The sequence below is a fragment of the Phyllostomus discolor genome, chromosome 5 (assembly GCF_004126475.2).
Source record: "Phyllostomus discolor isolate MPI-MPIP mPhyDis1 chromosome 5, mPhyDis1.pri.v3, whole genome shotgun sequence".
Classification (NCBI taxonomy): Eukaryota; Metazoa; Chordata; class Mammalia; order Chiroptera; family Phyllostomidae; genus Phyllostomus; species Phyllostomus discolor.
In genome coordinates this window covers 119,204,064-119,222,645 of record NC_040907.2, presented here as the reverse complement: position 1 = coordinate 119,222,645, position 18,582 = coordinate 119,204,064, and the positions used below count along the sequence as shown (strand labels likewise).

Sequence of the window (18,582 nt, the reverse complement as noted above, 5' to 3'; positions counted from 1 at the left end):
GTTGTGCAACCATCACCACCACCTAATTCTGAACATTTTTTCACACCAAAAGAAACCCATTTAGCAGTCACTCCACTTTTCCTCCAGCCTCTACCCCCTAAACTGGGAAGCCACTCATGTACTTTCTGTCCCTATACATTTGCCTATTCTAGACAAATCCACTTTGTATAAATGAATTACATAATATATAGTTTTTGTGACTGGATCCTTTCACTTAACATAGTTTTCAAGTTGCATTCATATTGCACTGTATCAGTACTTGATAGATTTTTAAAATGCAGCTTTATTGAGATATAGTTCACATACCATAATATTCACCCTATGATATATACAACTCAGTTGTTTTTAGTATATTCACAGAGTTGTACACCACTCACCAGTATCTACTTTAAGAACATTTTCATCACTCCAAAAAAGGAACCTTTTACCTATTGGCAGTTTCTCCCCATTCTCCTCCCAACCCCTGACAACCATTAATTTGCTTTAAAGTCTATATGGATTAGCTTTTCCCAGACATTTTATATAAATGGAATCATACCATGTGTATGATTTTGTGCCTGGCTTCTTTTACTTAGCATAACAATGTTTTCTAGGTTCATCCATGTTGTGGTAGACTATAGTCCTTCATTTTTTTGATTGTCAAATAATATTCAATTGTGTGGATATACCATATTTATCCGTTCATTAATTGATGAACATTTTGGGTAATAAAAAAATTCTTGGGAGTGTTTGAAATCCTGCTTTCAAGCATATGTCATCAGTTTGGTTCAAACTCTTATAAAACTTCTTAAAAAATTTTGCTGCTATGTGTTATTTACAATTGTCAAGATATGGAAGCAACTCAAGTGCCCATCAGTATACTGAAAAAGAAAAAGAGCTGGGGCACATATATATAATGGACTATTACTTAGCCATAAAGAAGAATGAAATCTTACCCTTTGTGACAGCCTGGATAGATCTAGAGGATAGGTATTGTGCTAAGTGAAACCAGTCAGAGAAAGACAAATATCATGTGATTTCACTTATAGGTGGAATCTAAAGAATAATATAAATGAACAAATGAAACAGAAACAGACTCAGATACAGAGGATAGACTGATGGTTGCCAGAGGGGAGGGGAGTTGTGAGACTGGGTGAAAAAGGCGGAGGGATTGAGAAATTCAGATTGGTAGTTACAGAATAGTCATGGGGATTGAAGTACAGCACAGGGAATACAGTCAATAATACTGTAATAACTATGCATGATGCCAGGCGGGTACTGGAAATATTGTGGGAACACTTTGTAAAGTATGATTGTTTAGCCACTATACCATATGCCTGAAACTAATACAAAATAATATTGAATATAAAACCAAAACCAAAAACCTTATAGACAACAACAACAAAGTAATTCTGCTGCTATTAAAATGTGTGGGCAAGTTTTTGTGTAGATGCATGTTTTCATTTCTCTTGAGTATATACCTAGGAGTGGAATTACTGGGTCATAATGATAACTTTATATTTAACATTTTGAGGTACTGCCAAACTATTTTCCACAGAGGCTGCACCATTCTATGTTTCTATGCACCCTACGTTTCTATGAGGGTTCTGGTTTCTCCACATCCTTGTCAACACTCGTTATTATCTGCACTTTGATTTTAGCCATCCAAGTGAGTATAAAGTGGTATCTTATTATGGTTTTGATTTGTATCTTGTAATAACTAATGGTGTTGAACATCTTTTCATATACTTATTGGCTGTTTATGTCTTCTTTAGAAAAATGTCTATTTAAGACTTTTGTTCTTTTAAAATTGGGTCATTTGTCTTTGTATTGAGTTGTAAGTATTCTTCATATATTTTAAAGATTAGTCTCTTGGAAGATATCTGGTTTGCAAATGTTTTTTCTTCCATTCTGCCTTTTCCCTTTCTTGATGGTGTTCTTTAAAATTTTGACAAATTCCCTTTCTTGATGGTGTTCTTTAAAATTTTGACAAATTCCACATTATCTTTCTTTTGTTACTTATGCTTTTGGTGTTTTATCTAAGAAATCATGCCTAATTCAAAGTCACAAAGATAGCTATGTTTTATATTATGAGTTTTATAGTTTTAGCTCTTACATTTTAGTCTATGATTCATTTTGAGTTAATTTATGTATGGTGTGAGAAAGACATCTGACTTCATTCTTTTGTGTGTGACTACTCACTTGTCCTAGCACTACTTGTTGAAAAGACTGTTCTCCCCCACTGAATTGTATTGGCACCCTTGTGGAAGATGGGTGGACTATGTTGCCACTTCTTGGGTTTTCTGTCCTTGGAAATTGCTGTCAGGGATCCCATGAGACTTTGACTATAACAATAATACTTTCCTTTTATTAAGCATCTACTATTCTTATGCTAGGCACATTATGTATATGAGATCTGTCTGGAAAAAGTCCAGCCATTGTTAATAGAACAAGAATGGTTTGCATGACATTGACATAACCTAGAAGCCAAGGAGAGTGGACTGGAATGTACATGTGTGAACAATGACCACTTCACTGTACTAGTCAGTGGGGGTGGTGGATGCCATTGAGTGAGGGTGTGTCTTGTGTGGCCATTGCTTTCAAAATGACTGAATGAATAGAGCAAGGAATCTGCATCAAATTTCACATTAAGTTTGAACATTCCTCTGCAGAAACTATTGGGATGATTCAGAAGGCCACAGCTATGGGCAACTGGTGATTGACAGCTTTATCATGACAACATGCCCACTCATGCAATACATCTTGTGCAGAACTTTTGGCAGAACATCAAATCACCCAGATGTCTTAGCTTCCCTACAGCCCAGGTTTGGCACACTGTGACTTCTGACTTTTCCTAAAACTAAAATCATTTTTGAAAGGGAAGAGATTTTAGGCTATCGATGAAATTCAGGAAAATATGACGGTCAGCTGATGATGATTGGGAGAACTGCTGAGGTTCTAAGGTGCCTGCTTTGAAGGGGACTGAGGCATCATTGTCCTATGTACAGTGTTTCTTGTATTTTGTATCTTCTTCAGTAAATATCTCTATTTTTCATAGTATGTGGCTGGATACCTTCTGGACAGAATTTGTATTTTCTTTTGTCCTCACAAAAGTTTTGCAAGGTTTATTGTCAATAGGTATATATTTTTAAACTTACTATTTTTTTTTCAGAGGGAAAGGAAGGGAGGGAGGAAGAGAGGGAGACAAACATCCATATGAGAGAGAAACATTGATGGGTTGCCTCTCATATGCATCCTGACTGGGACCAAACCCACAAGTTAGTCATGTGCCCTGACTAGGAATCAAACTGGTGACCTCTTGCTTTGTGGAATGATGCCCAACCAACTGAGCCACACCTGTCAGGGCTGGCAACAAGTATTTTTGTTCTCAGCTTAGAGATATGCAAATTGAAAGTCAGGATTTTAGCCATTTGCTGAGGGTTGTTCAGTAAGGCACAGCTGGGTCTTGAACTTCAGTCGGTGTGGCTCCAAGGTCTGGGCTTGTCCTTTTGCCATGGTTCTCTGATCCCAGGGGGTTCTACCACCCTGGGCATGCTTTCTGGAGTTCTTTGGTGTCATGACTAGCCAGAATCATGTGTAGCAGGGGTTATGGTCTGAAACACAAATGTAAATTATATGATTTCACAGTGTGATTTGGACGTTAAAAAAAAAGAACAAAAACCTCCAATAAATTGTTGCCTCCAGCTGCCTTCATATGAAGTGGGCACCTGGAATGAAGGAATACTGGGTCTTGTTCTGCCCTGTCCTGTTGAACCACTGCTGAAGGTTATTATTTTTGGAGCCCATTCAGAAAAGAGCATCAGGATGGTGGTCTGCCTTCAGATGGTGGCTTGTGAGGCCTGTTTGAAAGGACTGGATGTATTTAGCTGGCACTGAAACATAAAAAGGGGCTGATGGTTAAGGGTTACATGGGAAAGGGTAAGGTTTGTCCTAGAGCGTGGAAAGTTTGGTGAAATGGTTTAGTTGGACAGGAGTAAGTTTTAAAAAGTTCAGAGCTAATGGAAGAAGGCAGGTTCTGCTTTGGGGAGTATTGAGGTTCCTGTTGCTGGTGGTGTACAAGCAGAGCCTAGCTGCTTCCTTTGTGGGATTGCTGGAGAAGATCTTGGGCCTTCTGTGAAGTGTAGGCCTGGGGTATTTTTTATGGTTTCCTTTGACCCCCAAAGCCTGAATGTCTTGCTTCTGGTTTTACAGGGACATCCTGTCCATGCAGCTGGGATTGCTCCCAGCTCAGATCTGTCAGGCCTCACTGATCCTGAGGGCTAAATTTGGAATTTAACAACAACACTTTGTATTTACATAGTCCGTTTCCTTGGAGGCACTTCATCTGTTATCCCATTAATTCTCAGAACACATCCCTGGGTGGAAGGTGATGGAGGGAGAGAGAGGAGAAGAAATCTCTCTTTGGGTTCTTCATTAGGAGAAAGCTAGGGAAGTGGCCTAGATCACATCCCATTGGGCTTGCTCCTTCCCCTCTCTCCCCTTCTCCCACCAAAGTACATGTTGTCCATTTGGTAAGGCATGTATCTCTCAGCTGGAAGCTCACATCTTGGGCACAATATTGTATATTGGTGATCTGATTCCATAAAAAGTTTCAGACACATCCGCCATGGATAAGACTCCTGGTTGACTCTTTCAGGAATGGGAGTGGGTGGGCATGGAGGTGAGAAAAAGTCTGAGCCCCAAGGTGAAGGGGAGGACCAATGTATCCAACACTAACTGGCTTGCAGAGGGGGTAATTTGCTGATGTGAAGCTCCAGAGACAGCAAGAGGACTTCCTCAGGCAGAGGGGTTTTGAGTTGAGTTTGGGGAGTCCTGGAGAGACTGAATTTGGCTCTGCAGTCTGGAGCTCAGAGATTGGATCTGGTTTTCCTACCTCCTAGGTATGTAATGTAGGCAAGGTCCTTATATCTCTGGCTTACTTTCCCCAGGAGAGGGCTCTCATAGGGAGCTCTTTAAGATTCTAAGCCTATGAGCTGGGTGTTGTTGCATAGATGGTCTGAGAGCCAGGGCAGGTAGAAGCAGGACTGTGGTCTGGCTCAGGGAAGAGGCTGCTGGAATCTCTGTGAAGGAGGAGCCCAAATGGAAGGGAAGGTACCCTAGATCGAGGACTCAGCTTGGGCAAAGGCAGATTGGCTGTTGGGTTTTTGTCTACTTTAGCCATGTTATTTGTCATTCTTACCTCTACTCACACTCTCATAGCCACCTATCTTTATAACTCCCAACCTCTTTCCCTTCAAGCCTTGGCATTTGTTTTTCAGGCCAGCCCTTGGAGAATGCCCCAGCCTGTAGTGGGGATACTCTTGGCTGGACTCTGTTGCTAGTCTTCCCTGACACTAGGCAAGGGGACAGTGTACAAAATCCCAGGGCCACAGACTGCTGTAGCTGGAAGGTCCCTTGAAAATCATCTGGTACTATACTCTTTGTTCTTTTGCAGATGAGGGAATTGGGGCTCGGAATAGCAAGCACAGGGAGAAATTTTCTAGGAAGAGAACAGCAGATGCCAACATCTTAAAGCAAGAGAAAGCGGGTGGGTTCCCAGATAGTATAAGAGCCAGGACCTGGAAGTATATGGAAATGTGGCTCAAAGATGTGGGTGGGATCAGGTATTGTAGGGACTGTAGCAGGTATTTCCAGGTCAGACTTTATCTGGAGTGCAGTGGGGAAGCCCCTGGAAGATTTTAAGCAGAGGAATGGTGCTATCAGATTCACCTTTTACAAAGGGCATTGGCCAGCAACTGAGTATTCCTTCCCTGATTTCCCTTTTTCCCTGCTGGCCTTCCCCACCCATGGATGGCAACTTCATTCTCTCCCCTTGCTGGAAGTGAAAACCCTGCAAATGTCTCTCACCCCTACGTCCAATCCACCCATAGATCGTTTGGCTCTTGATATCCTCATATATCAAGAATCTGACCACTTCTTACCACTTCCTCTGTTTCTCTGGTTCAAGACCTCACATTTCACCTTGTTACTGCCAAGGCCCTCTCACTGTGCTCCTGATTACTCCTTTGCCCTTTAATGTATTCTCCATGCAGCAGCTGGAGTGCACTGTGAATATCAGAGTCAGATGAGGTCATTTCTCTGTTCAGAACCCTTTATGGGCTGCACATCTCACTCAGTGAGATGCTGAAAGTCTCTCCATGATCCACATGGCCCCAGACCTGGTTTTCCACCATCCTCCCAGTCAGTGGCTCTGCTCCCAGCTTGTCAGCCCTGTTCCTGTTCCAGGGCCTTTGCATTTGTCATTTTGTCTGCCAGGCCCACTCTCTTCCTTTCTTGTGGTCTTTGCCCAAGTTTACATTTTCAGGGACATCTTCTCTGATCATCTTACCAAAGGTTGTAACAACTACCCTGAAATTCCCTTCCTGGTTTCAATATTTTTCTCTTCGGCATTCACTTTTTTTTTTTTTTAAAGATTTTATTTATTTATTTTTAGGGAGGGAAGGGAAGGAGATAGAGAGAGAGAGAGAGAGAGAAACATCAATGTGCGGTTGCTGGGGGTTATGGCCTGCAACCCAGGAATGTACCCTGGCTGGGAATTGAACCTGGGACACTTTGGTTCCCAGCCCGTGCTCAATCCACTGAGCTACGCCAGCCAGGTAGCATTCACTTTTGATATTTTCTTGTTTATTGGTTGTTTCTTTGCTAGAAAGGAAGCTTCATGAAGGCAGGAATTTTTTATTTTTGTACATACATCTAACTCATTCATTGCTGTGTCCTGAGTACCTAGAACAGTGCCTGGTTCCCAGCAGGTAAATGAATACACAGTGGGGCAAATGTAGATTTACAGTTGTGAGTGTGTGAAACACAGAGTTTATTCTTGTATTATTATTTAACAATTATTGTATTATTTTCCATACGAACAACTATAAGCCTACTTTTGTCTCACCCTGTATGACTGGCTGAATGACTGGCCCACCAAATGGTGGCTGTGTGGGGAGCACGCTGGGCTGGGGACAGGACTGGAGTGGAGTGGGGGACCAGCTGGGAGGCGGTGGCAGAATCAGATGGGAGTAGATGGGGGTGCTTAGGTCTATAAAATGCCAAGGTTTAGAGGCTCTTCCCTGGCTATAATACACGAACTGTCAATTGAGGAGAGCTTTTGGGTTTAGTTTATCCAGTTCTCTCTTTGACCATGTGTGGAGACTGAGGTCCACATAAATAATTCCCCACTAAGTTAGGGACAAAACCCAACTCTTCTGTCTCTCTTAATTTTTTTTTTTAAGATTTAATTTATTTACTTTTAGAGAGAGCAGAAGGGAGGGAGACAGAGAGAGAGAAACATCAGTGTGTGAGATATATCAGTTGGTTGCCTCACCTCCAAATGGAGACCTGGCCTGCAACCCACGCATGTTCCCTGACCAGGAACCAAACCGGTGACCTTTCCATGTGCCAGCTGGGGCTCAATCCACTGAGCTACACCAGCCAAGGCTCTTCGGTTTCTTTATTAAAGAACTCTGGTGTCTATGGGGGAGGGGAGACACCTCAGGTTTGTGTGGCAGTGACTGAGAGTGGCTGCTAGTGCGCTCAGTGGCAGGTTGAGGGCCTGCTGTGGCTGAGGACATGTATGAAGTGCTCTTCTCACTTGGGGTTTCCAACCTTGGGGTTGATGCATAGAGACTATAAGATGGCTCCTGCCCCAGGTACTGCAGTTAGGTTGGGAGCTGAGGCGTCTGCCTAGCAGTTTGTAGAAAGAGATCTTAGAGGAGCAGTTGCCTCACCAGGCATCCATTTTGTTTCCCCTATGACTCTCCCCACTTGTTTTTCTTAGGGGGTAGGTCTTGACTGGTATAAGTCAATAATAGTATGATGTCCACTCCTGCTGTAGCTTGGTTATGGGCAGTGACCCAGATCTAAGCCTATCAGTGCAAGGAATTGCCCCTGGCCAAAGTGACTGGTTGAGGTTGAGTCAATCAGAGTGGCCAGGAGGGCTTCCTTTTGATGGCTGGGAAGAGATCACTCCTGTTCCAGGTCATGTGAAGTGCAGAAATGAAGCTTGGAACTGCCACAGGCATTTTGCTACCAGGAGGGAAGCCTGCTTGAGGACAAAGTTTCAATTTGGAGCAGGGCAGAGCTGTACTCAAACCTACCTGAAGCACTCATTGTCCTGGACTCCAGTTATGGGGGCTGATAAGTGCTGTCTACTATTCAAGGTAGTTTGAGTTGGCTTTTCTGTCTTGGTCATTGAAGAAAGCCTAATTGATATTTGGGTAGATCAGCAGTGATCAAGGGCATGACTGGGGATGGTGAGAACCTGGTGTAGCTTTTGTTCTCCACACCCCTGTCCAAGTACCCACTCCTCTGAGAAGCCTTCTGTCCTACCAGGTAGAAGGTTAGTGCCAAGGAGATGCCCTGAGCTACTTCTTCTTGAAGTGGGCCAGCTTAGGCTGTCCTCATGGTTTCTAGCACTACTGGAACCATGGGAAGAAATCTCTTTATAGAGTCACTGGGTTTTTAACCCTACCCTCTTATGGACACATGCCCTCTTAGGAGGGTGTTGCTCAGAATGGAAGGCACTGGTCCCACCTCTGCTGGTGGCCTATGCACACATCTCTGTGGGCTCCTGTCCTCACTGGCTGGACCACAGGCAGCTTCATGCCATCCCCATGCAGGACCTTTAATTTTCTTTGCCCTTCTGGGTGGGCTGGTGACCAATGGACTCCTTCCTAGAATTTTACATAATGCATAAAAAACATGAATTTAAAAAAACCAATTATGTTTAGGTACATTTAGCAAAATATTAAAAGTTTCTGACAAGTACCATGTATGCTTTTAAAAATTTTCCACAAATACTTCTTTATTAATATGATAATAACAGTGTCTTGTGGCAGGTTTAATAACTACTACAATTCAAGGTGGTGATGGAGAGTGGAAAGGACCTTTGGAGATACCCCCTGTAATTCCTGTGATGTTATATTCAAATATGTGACATCTCTTGGTGATAAAGTCACTGGAACTGATCAGACGGCTGGGGTTTGTTGTCTACGTTTGTAATTGAAAAAAGTTAGAGTTTAGTGAAATAAAGATGTAATTCCCCCCCCCCCCCCCGCCATCCAAGTTAATGGTCTCCTTGCATTCTATCCATGAATGCTAAGTGACAGGTAGTTGTAAAAAAAACACCCCAAAACCCTTACACACACACACAATGAAGATGTATGTACCTATACTGCTCCTCCCAGGATCCTCTTACCTCCCCAGCTGAACAAGCTGTGCATGAACACTCATATACAGCTACAGGGACACCCAGAGAAGCACTGCATATATGTCCATACACACACACACATATTTAGCATATGTGACCTTAAGTATACATTTCTCCACAGAAGTACATATTCACATTCACACATGCTTCATACAAAGGCATATGAACACACATCTTGCTCTGTACCCACAGCCTTCTATATAAACACATGCACAATGCTCAGTCCCAGGGTAGGTGAGCAGAGTTCTGGGACCTGGTATGACCATCAGCAGTTGTGCATGGGTAGAAGAGGTCAAGCTCATGCCACCTGGACATTGCCGACCAGGCCCCCAAGCATCATGGAGGCCCAGTCCATGAGGGTGAGGATTCTGTCCAATCCACTTTCCCAGGGTGCAAATCAAGGAGCCAGGAGGTCTCTAGAGTCTTCCCTGTTTCCTTAATGAAGTCCTAATCTTCCCTGATGGGTGATGGAGATTTGGTTGATGTTCCTGTGCCACCATAAGTGGGTCAGCAGGGAGCCCTCAGCTTGGGCTCTCTAAGCTGGTGGGGGCAATGGGCAGTGGGCCCAGTACAGTGCAGGGGTGTCCTCAAAGGAAAGCATTCTTCATTGGTAATGAACATTATGTCTACAGAAACTAATGGCCCAGCCTCCTATTCAGTTTATGTAAAATAAAACAGGCCATATGTTGCTGCTTTCAGAGTTTGGGTGTTTAAATTAAATGTTGTTTAATGAATATTCAAACCCATTTGCTCCAAAGTTGTGCTCAATGTGGTGGCGGCTTTCATCCCCCTCCTTCTTTGCAGCCCCCTCCCTGCTCCAGTACCCAGGGTATTAAGCCATTAGAACGGGGTGTGAACATCCAGGCATCTGTCTTTCAAAGGAAAGTTGGATATTAAAATGCTGGAGCAGATGACAGTATAAATAAAGACATACAGTGAGAGGCTCATCTGGTTATTTTTTTGTTTGGTAATTAAGACTGAGGAGGTTTTGACTTAAGTTCTGTCTTACTGAGAAACAGAGGTGGGGGCTGAGAGCCCTCCACCTCTTCCTTTTTTCCTTTGCCTATAAGCCCAGAGAGGGCCTTCCACATTTGGCCTCATATAACTGGTTTATTGATCAGTGTCAGCTTGGTAGCATAGAGATGTGGAATGGTTTTATTTTCCCTCTAGTTGCTGCTTTCTGCTCAACTCTGCCGAATTACCTTTAACATCAGCTTGATTGGAGTCCATAGATTTTTTTTCTTTTTTAGATTTTATTTATTTAATTTTAGAGAGAGGGGAAGGGATGGACAAAGAGAGGAAGAGAAACATTTTGATGTGCGAGAGAAACTTTGATCACTTGCCTCCCTCACTCACCCTTACTGGGAATCAAATGTGCAAACTTCCGTTGTGCGGGATGACATTTAACCAACTGAGCCACACCAATCAGGGTAAGCCCATAGCTTTATGGTCATTTAAAGTCCAGGCTGGTTCAAAACTGCCAGCTCAGCCCTTGGCCTACTATAAGCCAGATCTGTACTCAGATGATGGAAGTGAGGAGGGGATAGCGTCTGCTCTCCATTCCTCCTCCTACTCCAGAGCCTTGAATCTCCTTCAGATTTGGGAGCAGGGACAGTGGGCTGTGGAGGCTACCTAGAGGGTGTTGAGAAGCATCTTTACTTTGGTTTGCTGCCATGGCTGACCTAGGGGTCTCTGTGTAGATGGCAGAGCTGGTGGCCTTGGGACAGAGTCCAGCAGCATGCATCACTGAGGACGCCCTTAGAGAAGGACAGGTGTTCTCCCTTCTGCCCCATGAATGCTGCATACGCTGTCTCTTTGAGTGGAGCACTGCTTCTTGGGCTCTTCCTAAGTTCCAGCCCATCCTCACCCCTGCACCTCCACATGGCAGCACAGGAGGAGCTGAAATCCTTCTGTGCCTTCTGTGGGTTGTGGGATCAGAGCTGTGGATACCCTACTACCAGTTTTCCTTGGCACTCTGTTCCCTGGCCCTCCTGATGCTGTGAACTCTAATAAGTCTTTTGCCTTCAGAGAGCTCCAGGGAAAGTGGGCATCACGTTCCATGTCCAGGTATATCCTCTAGCCCCAGAGGACCTGAGTTAGCCTCACTCATGTACTCCTTCACTAGGTTTTGTTCCTCTTTCATGGCAGTATCAGAGTGGGGCTGCAGATTCTGGGGAGAGAAATGCCAGCTTCCCCATCTTGAGGGCACCCAACCATTTCTATGAGTGATTGTCTGGAGCACCTTGCATCAAAACTACATGCTCTGTACAAGAGGGCCAGCTCCCCCCAGTGGCCCTCTTCTGTCTCTCCCCTCCCTGGTCTGTAACATGTAGGATGTGTGTGTATGAGAGGGGATTACAGTGGGGTCTGGTGTTACAAGAACTGGGGCTGGTTTAGTTTCTTCTTTTTTAAAAAAATTGGGATTATTTATTTATTAAATTCTGACCCAAGGACACTTTTTCATTGCATTTAGAGGGAGAGGAAGGGAGAGGGAGAGAAACATTGATGTGAGAGGGAAGCACCAACTGGCTACCTCCTTTATGTGCCCAGACTGGGGAATACACGCGCCTGGACAAGGGACCAAACTCGAAACTTAGGCATGTACCCTGACCAGGAATTGAACCTGCAGCATTTTGTTTACCAGGTGATGCTCCAAACAACTGAGCCACACTACCCAGGGCTAGTTTCTTCTTGATGAAACCCTTTGCAGGGTGTCTATTACTGGTGGCTCTCTTTGCGTGTGATAATGAGCATTTCATTGCCCTTAGCTATGTGCCCAAGTGTCTAGCCCAGGGGCTACAGTAAAAATCCCACCGACATCCTGCTGTACATATTTACATTAAGCGTTTGTGTACAGTGAGTGTTTTAGGAGCATCAGGATGGTTTCCATCCTCCTCTCCCACCCACCAAACCAGCTTCCAACCCAAAGAGCTCAAATGCTTCCATGCTCCTAATTATCACCTCCATGTGGGAGACCCCCTCTAGCTTCTGTCACCAGCCCCGAGCTCCCCCTGTGTCTCTGTCTCCACTTCGACATCCCACCAAATATTACTATGCTCATATCCAATTTCTCATGTCCTTTCCTTCTCTCCTCCATAATCCAAACCAGTGTCTTCTCTGCAGTGAGAATTTACTCAACAGGTACTTAACTGAGCAGCTACTATAACCCTAGCCCTGTGATAGGTACTGGAGATCCAAGAATGACCCAAAATGGTGCCTATCCTCAGGGAGATCTTGGCTAAGTGGGGGTCATAGACATAAGGAGAGACTCTTGGCATGAAATGGTAACAGGTGAGGCCAGCATGGGGGTAGAGACCTCTTAGAGGTTATTTCACTAACCTTTGAGCACTTGAGCACTCAGGAAAGCCTTTCTGGAGGGGATGACCTTTGAGCTCAGTCTTGGATTATAATAACTAGCAAGGTAAGAAATTTAGGAAGGGCATATTAGGGAAAGGGAATAGCAAGAACAAAGATATGGAGGCATGGTGGAATAGGGTGTGCTGAGAACTTGGAGCATTCTGGGGTCTGATGTGCAGGGTAGGGAGTGGTAAGAGATGCATTAGTGTTCTGTCTCCTTTTCTGGCATGTCCTCCTAGTCCTTTGTATGAAGAGTTGTGGCTGACTCCTCTTCAGCAAGCCTTCACCCCTGCCACCCATCCCACCATGAGGTGAATGATAGAGTGGGGTGGATGATCACATGGTATCTTCCTACTTTGACATCATGTCACCAGTAGGTGTGAATGGTGATGTCTCTCCTGGGGCACTTGACCTGAAGGAACCATTTGAGGATGGGAGGTTCTTTGAGGTAAGTCAGCTAACCCAAGGCTCTGACCCTGACCTTTCTCTGGGCTCAGCTCTTGGTCTGAATACCAAATCACCTTGGTGTGTGACTTCCCTTTGCCTCCTTGGTCCCTGAGTTTGTTCTAGAATATGGTTCCCAGATGCTATCTGGTTCCTTGAACAGGATCCATCTTTGTTGGCATTAACATTTTGCACGTGGCAGTACATACCCTCAGGGAAAAAACCCACTCATGGACTCCAAGCTATCCCTGTAGGTCCCTGCCTGGCCCAGTTCCTGCAACTCCTATGCAACTGTCCGAGGATTGGGATCTTCTAAGTGAGGCTAGCTTGGCTTGGAGACTTTCTTCTCTAGCCTGGTGTATATGTGTGTGCATGTATGTGTGTTGAAAGAGATTGGCAGGAAGCCAGTGTCCCAGCTGAGAATCTGTTTCCAAAGCCCAGAGGAGGCTGGGTATCCCTGTCCACTGGCCCTGGTTCCCAATCATCTATTTACCACAGTGGGAATGTTCCATCCTGGCTAAAAAGAAGTCCTAGTTCCAAATCCATGCCAAGGCTCTGACTCTTCTAAGGCAGGAGGTGTGGACTCACAGAATGCATTTTCATGATAATGAGAGCCAAACAATTCCAAAGCTGAATGTGTTGTAAGGAACCCATTCATTTGTCTCTTCATTTCAGGTCTGTGCCACAGCTTGTGCTGGAAACTGGGGGATAGCAGGGTGAATAAGATAGAGGTCCTGTTCTTGAGGGGTTCATGGTCTAGTGCAGGCAGGGAGCAGGTTCTGTGATGCACATGTTTAATGGCACTGGGCATAATAGCCAGCGACCTCCATAGGAGGAGGAGGGCTAATGTCTGTTGGATGTCTGCCATGTACTTGCTTGAGGCTGAACTCTCCTCCTGAATTATTTAACTTCATCCTCACAATTGCAATGATGAGACTATTACTATTCCAGAGGTGGAAACACGCTCAGGAAGGGTAGGGAAAGCATCCAAGGTCACAGAGCATAGAGTGACAAGGATAGGCTTTGAATGTGGACAACCAGATTCTAGAGATTCCACTCTTTTTTTTTCTGTAAATATGGAACACTTCACAAATTTGCATGTCATCCTTGCACAGGGGCCATGCTATTCTTCTCTGTATTGTTCCAATTTTAGTGTATGTGCTGTTGAAGCAAGCACTAGAGATTCCATTCTTAATTCCTGGGAGTTTACAATCTACTTGTGGCAGAAGGGTGACCTACAGAATTATTAGAGTGCATCAGACTAAAGGTATGGTTCTGGGCTTTAATGTGTGACACAGAGAGTTGGGAGGAGCCCCCGGTGGGTGAGGGGGGAAACCCTGAACTTTACTTGAGAGTGGTTCTGGAATTGGCAGAAGTGCTCTACTGTTTCACTGGGCAGCACTCCTGGCCTGGCTTTCTGAGATCCACAGAGACAGGTCCATCCCCTTAACCTTGGACTTGTTCCCAGAGGCAAAAGGAAGCAGCTTCAAGTCTTAGGCTTTTCTGTAGTCCTTAAGATAGGAGAGGCAGTGCCCAGGAAAGCAACTGGTCTAACTGAGCGTACTTGGGGTTCCCTCCTGGTGCTTACTGCAAAGCAAAATTGGATCATCCTGTAGTCCTGGTAGGGGATGGAAAGGCAGTGGGGAGTCAGATGCTTTATCTGTAAGTTGGGGATAGTAATTCTGCCTCCCCTTGCATTCTAAAGTGGTCATGATGAGCATGTGAGACAATATTTGTGAAAGTGTCAAGAAAAATCAGCCTCTACAAAAGTGTAAAACATGACTCACACTTCTACCTTATTTTTTCCCATTTCAGTAGGTTCTCCTGGTCATAAATGTTTTTAAAACCAACCAAGCAAGCAGCTCCCCCACCCATCACAATACATTTATTTTGTATCTACTTGTTGCCAGTCACTTATAATGAAAAATGACTTATAATGGACAGACAACCTCTTACACTATTTTAAATTAAATGCATTACTTTGCCGAATCTTTTCCAAACCATACCAGTTGGATACTAGCTCCACAAGATGAGAAATTTGAACAAAAGAGGTTATTTGCCCCAGGTCACAGAGCTGGTAAGTAGCAGAGCCTGCATTTGAACCCAAGTTTTTTGATGCCAAATGGCTTGCTTGGCTAATGATGTAGTGGCTTTGAAGGTTTATATTTTTATTTGGTGGAGGAGACTCTTTCAGTTCCAGGAGACCAAAGCAAACAAATCTATCATGTCATGGTTGCACTGAAGCTTCCTTGGTAAAGGGCAGTAACTCGAGGACTATTTTACAGATCTCTTGTCTGTAAAGATAGCTGAACCAGGACACCAGGAGTTCTGTGGCAGGCTAATCTGCTTACTGCTGAGGAACTCGAGGAAGTCCTTGCATGCCTATTGGTTTACAGCTCCTGGAAAAGATGGAGAGATGGAGAGAAGGATATTCAGACAGGTATGGAGTCAGATCCCTTACACCAGGGCCAAGAGGCCCCTGAAAGATATACCCCTGCTTGCTGGTGGATGCCCCTTGGCATCATTATTGTAGGTGAGCATCACTGAGTTGCATGGAACACAATTCATGTGCACCAGCTCATGAACTGCGTGCGGGTGGGGTACAGGACATGGTTATTGGAGCAGTACAGGCTTCTTTAGATGGAGTGAGGCCATCTAAAGTGAGGCCAGGCAGCTCATGGGAAGTAGATCTGGGAGCCACCAGGGAGAGAGTGCCTTCTTTCTGTCTTTGTCTCCAGTCTCCCATTTCTCTTGGACTGTATAGCCTCTGCTCTCTGCCTCTTTCTCAGCCTCCATTCCATTTTTCCCTCTGCAGTCAGGATTCCTCTGCTTATTCATGGCTTGTCTGCTCTGCATACCCCCTTCTCCAGCTTGTTTGCCATAGGGCCAACCATGACCATGACTCTATACAACCCCAAATGCCCATTACTATCTAACTTTGTCTAAATTCTTGAGAGAAAAAAAATCTGATTGGTCACTGGTTAGCCAATGAACTTAATGTTCTTAGGTCAAGTGTCCATCTCTGGCCCAACCAGAGGAGAGTATGTGGTACAAAAATGGCCACTTAGGACTGCCCCTTCCTCTGTGTCTGTGGGTAGGACAAATACGCCTGAACACATCTACCATAGACCAAGGGCAAGCTGTTGCCATTTGTCTTACTCTAGACCATGGGCAGGAAGGCAGAACCAGGCTCAGTTTCTTGTGGTCTTATTTTCTCTGAGTAGGCAGCTACTTTCTGAAGGTTCTGAGCAGAGAGCTTATGCCCTTGGGGAGGCCTGCAAGACTACAGTTCACTGCTGGGTTTCTATCTGACTTTGTCTCATTTGAGCCCATGAGGAAGGGAGGGCACCATGGGAGTCATGTATACACATTAGTCAAGAATCTAGGAATACCATTTCCCGAGCATCTCCCATGTGCCAGGTACTGTGCTCAACATTTTACCCATGTAATTTCATTTAATTCTCACAGCCCTGTCAGGAAAAATGGGCCCAATTATAACTATTACAAAAATGAAGACATATTAATTTGTTCATCAACTGTTTATTGAGTGCTTACTAGGTACCAAGGCTGTACTGTGTACTGGGGATACAATGGCACACAATAGCTACTATTACTGCAAGCTAACTAGATCAGAGACCATGTGAAGGAGTTGGTAATATACAGGGTCCAGCACAAATAATGCCTCTTTTTTATGACAAATTCTTTTATTACAAAATCATAGCACATAATCCTGTAACATAACAATATCACACTCAAGCACAACATATGACATTTTAGGTGAAATATTAAAATTAAGACTATATATTATTATACCCATATACCCTACCAACCACACTCAAGGAGGCCTTACTTCTGCTGAATCCTGTCTGTATTTATCCCTTTCAGTCCTCAAAAGAACCCTATAAAAGGGTTTCTGTTTTTAATACTTTTTGCAGGTAAGGAAATTGAAGTCTGGAGAAGTTAAGTTCTTTATATTAGTAAAAGGTCACGCAGCTAGTGAGTGACACAATCTGAATTTGAACCCAGGCCTAAGGGCCTCTTATGTGATTCAGAAATTCTTGGTAAAGATAGATTTTGCTGGCCAAGGGGCACCTGGAAAGTAATGTTCTCATGGTCTTTGCGTCAGCTGGTTACTTTGATTTCTGAAGGAGTGTTGGGGAGTGGGGTTCCTGGGTGTGCTCCTCCCACCTTCCTGCTTTATATCTAGGACTGACTTTCTTTTTTATTGTTGTTTAAGTTTTTATTTCATAATCATAAACTTAACTCTGCAATCCAGCTGGACTTGGAAGGGGTAAGAAAAACATGGGACCCAATGAACTGAGGCAAAAACATGAAGATTTTAGAACATTTTAAGCAGATGGGGGTGAAGGGGCACTCTCCTGAGCTACAGAATGAATGCTCTGGTGGTTCAGATAAAACACAAGTCAAATTTATGAGAGTTGTCCACAGTCAGTAATGGTGATCTTCCTGCTGGTCTTGTCATTCCTGGACCTGTAGCGCTCCATGGCTGTCATAGCATCCACGTGGTCTTTCACCTGGGGGAAGACCACATGCTTGCCATCCAGCCACTCGGTCTTGGCAGTGCAGATGAAAAGCTGGGAACTGTTTGTGTTGGGTCCAGCATTTGCCATGGACAAGATGCCAGGACCTGTGTGCTTCAGGATGAAGTTCTCATCATCACTTTTCTCCCCGTAGATGGACTTGCTGCCTGTGCCACTGTGCCATGTGAAGTCATCACCCTGGCATGGAAATCCCAGAATAATTCTGTGACAGCAGGGGCCTTTATAACAAATTTTTTTCTCCCCAGTGCTCAGAGCATGAAAGTTTTCTGCTGTCTTTGGAACTTTGTCTGCAAAGACAAAAGAGACGCTTGAAAGGAGATGTGGCCCAAAGGCTGCTGTTGTCAGTGATGTCGAAAAACACGGTGGGGTTGACTGTGGCTGAGCTCAGGAAGATCCAAGGTGGCGGTAGTGTCTGCAAGGCATCCAGGACTTTATTTCTGCTTTCTGGCCCCATTCCTGCTCCTCCCTGTGTGGTGTTCCCCATTCCAGTGTCACAGAGACCTGTGGGCTTTTCATAGGCCACATGTCATAGCATGTATGGTGATCCAAATGTCTGTGTCAGATTATAATTCATATGTTGAAATCATAACCCCCAAGGTGATGGCATTTGAAGATAGGGCCTTTGGGAGGCCACCAGGTCATGAGGGTAGAACCCTTGTGAATGGATCAGTGCTGTTAAAAGAGAGGCCCCAGAGAGTGCCTTCACTCCTTCCTCTGTGTGAGAACACAGTGAAAAGTCTGTGACCTGGAAGAGGACCCTCACTTGACCATGCAGGTGCCATGATCTTGGATTTCTAGCCTCCAGAACTCTGAGAAATTAATTTCTATTGTTCATAAGCCATATAGTCTGTGGTCTTTGTTATAGTAGTTTGAAGGGGCCAGGACACTGTTTTTGTGTCTGGGAATTCTGCTGGCCCAGCTGGCTGAGCAGGGTCATGTTTGTCTGTGGCCACTCCTGCCAAAAATTTCCTGAGTGCTATGGATCACTCCAATGTTGGAGTCATGTCTACGTGAAAAAAT

At 44.5% G+C, this 18,582-nt stretch overlaps 1 non-coding gene and 1 pseudogene across 1 annotated transcript; both read right to left on the bottom strand.

Annotated features, from left to right (window-relative positions):
* Nucleotides 1-14,070: 14,070 nt before the first annotated feature.
* On the bottom strand, nucleotides 14,071-14,177 carry LOC114498201. Its single transcript, XR_003684649.1, has one exon. It is a non-coding gene; the product is annotated as a U6 spliceosomal RNA (small nuclear RNA).
* Nucleotides 14,178-17,235: 3,058 nt separating this feature from the next.
* LOC114497117 lies at nucleotides 17,236-18,048 on the bottom strand (annotated as a pseudogene).
* Between the last annotated feature and the right edge of the window lie 534 nt (nucleotides 18,049-18,582).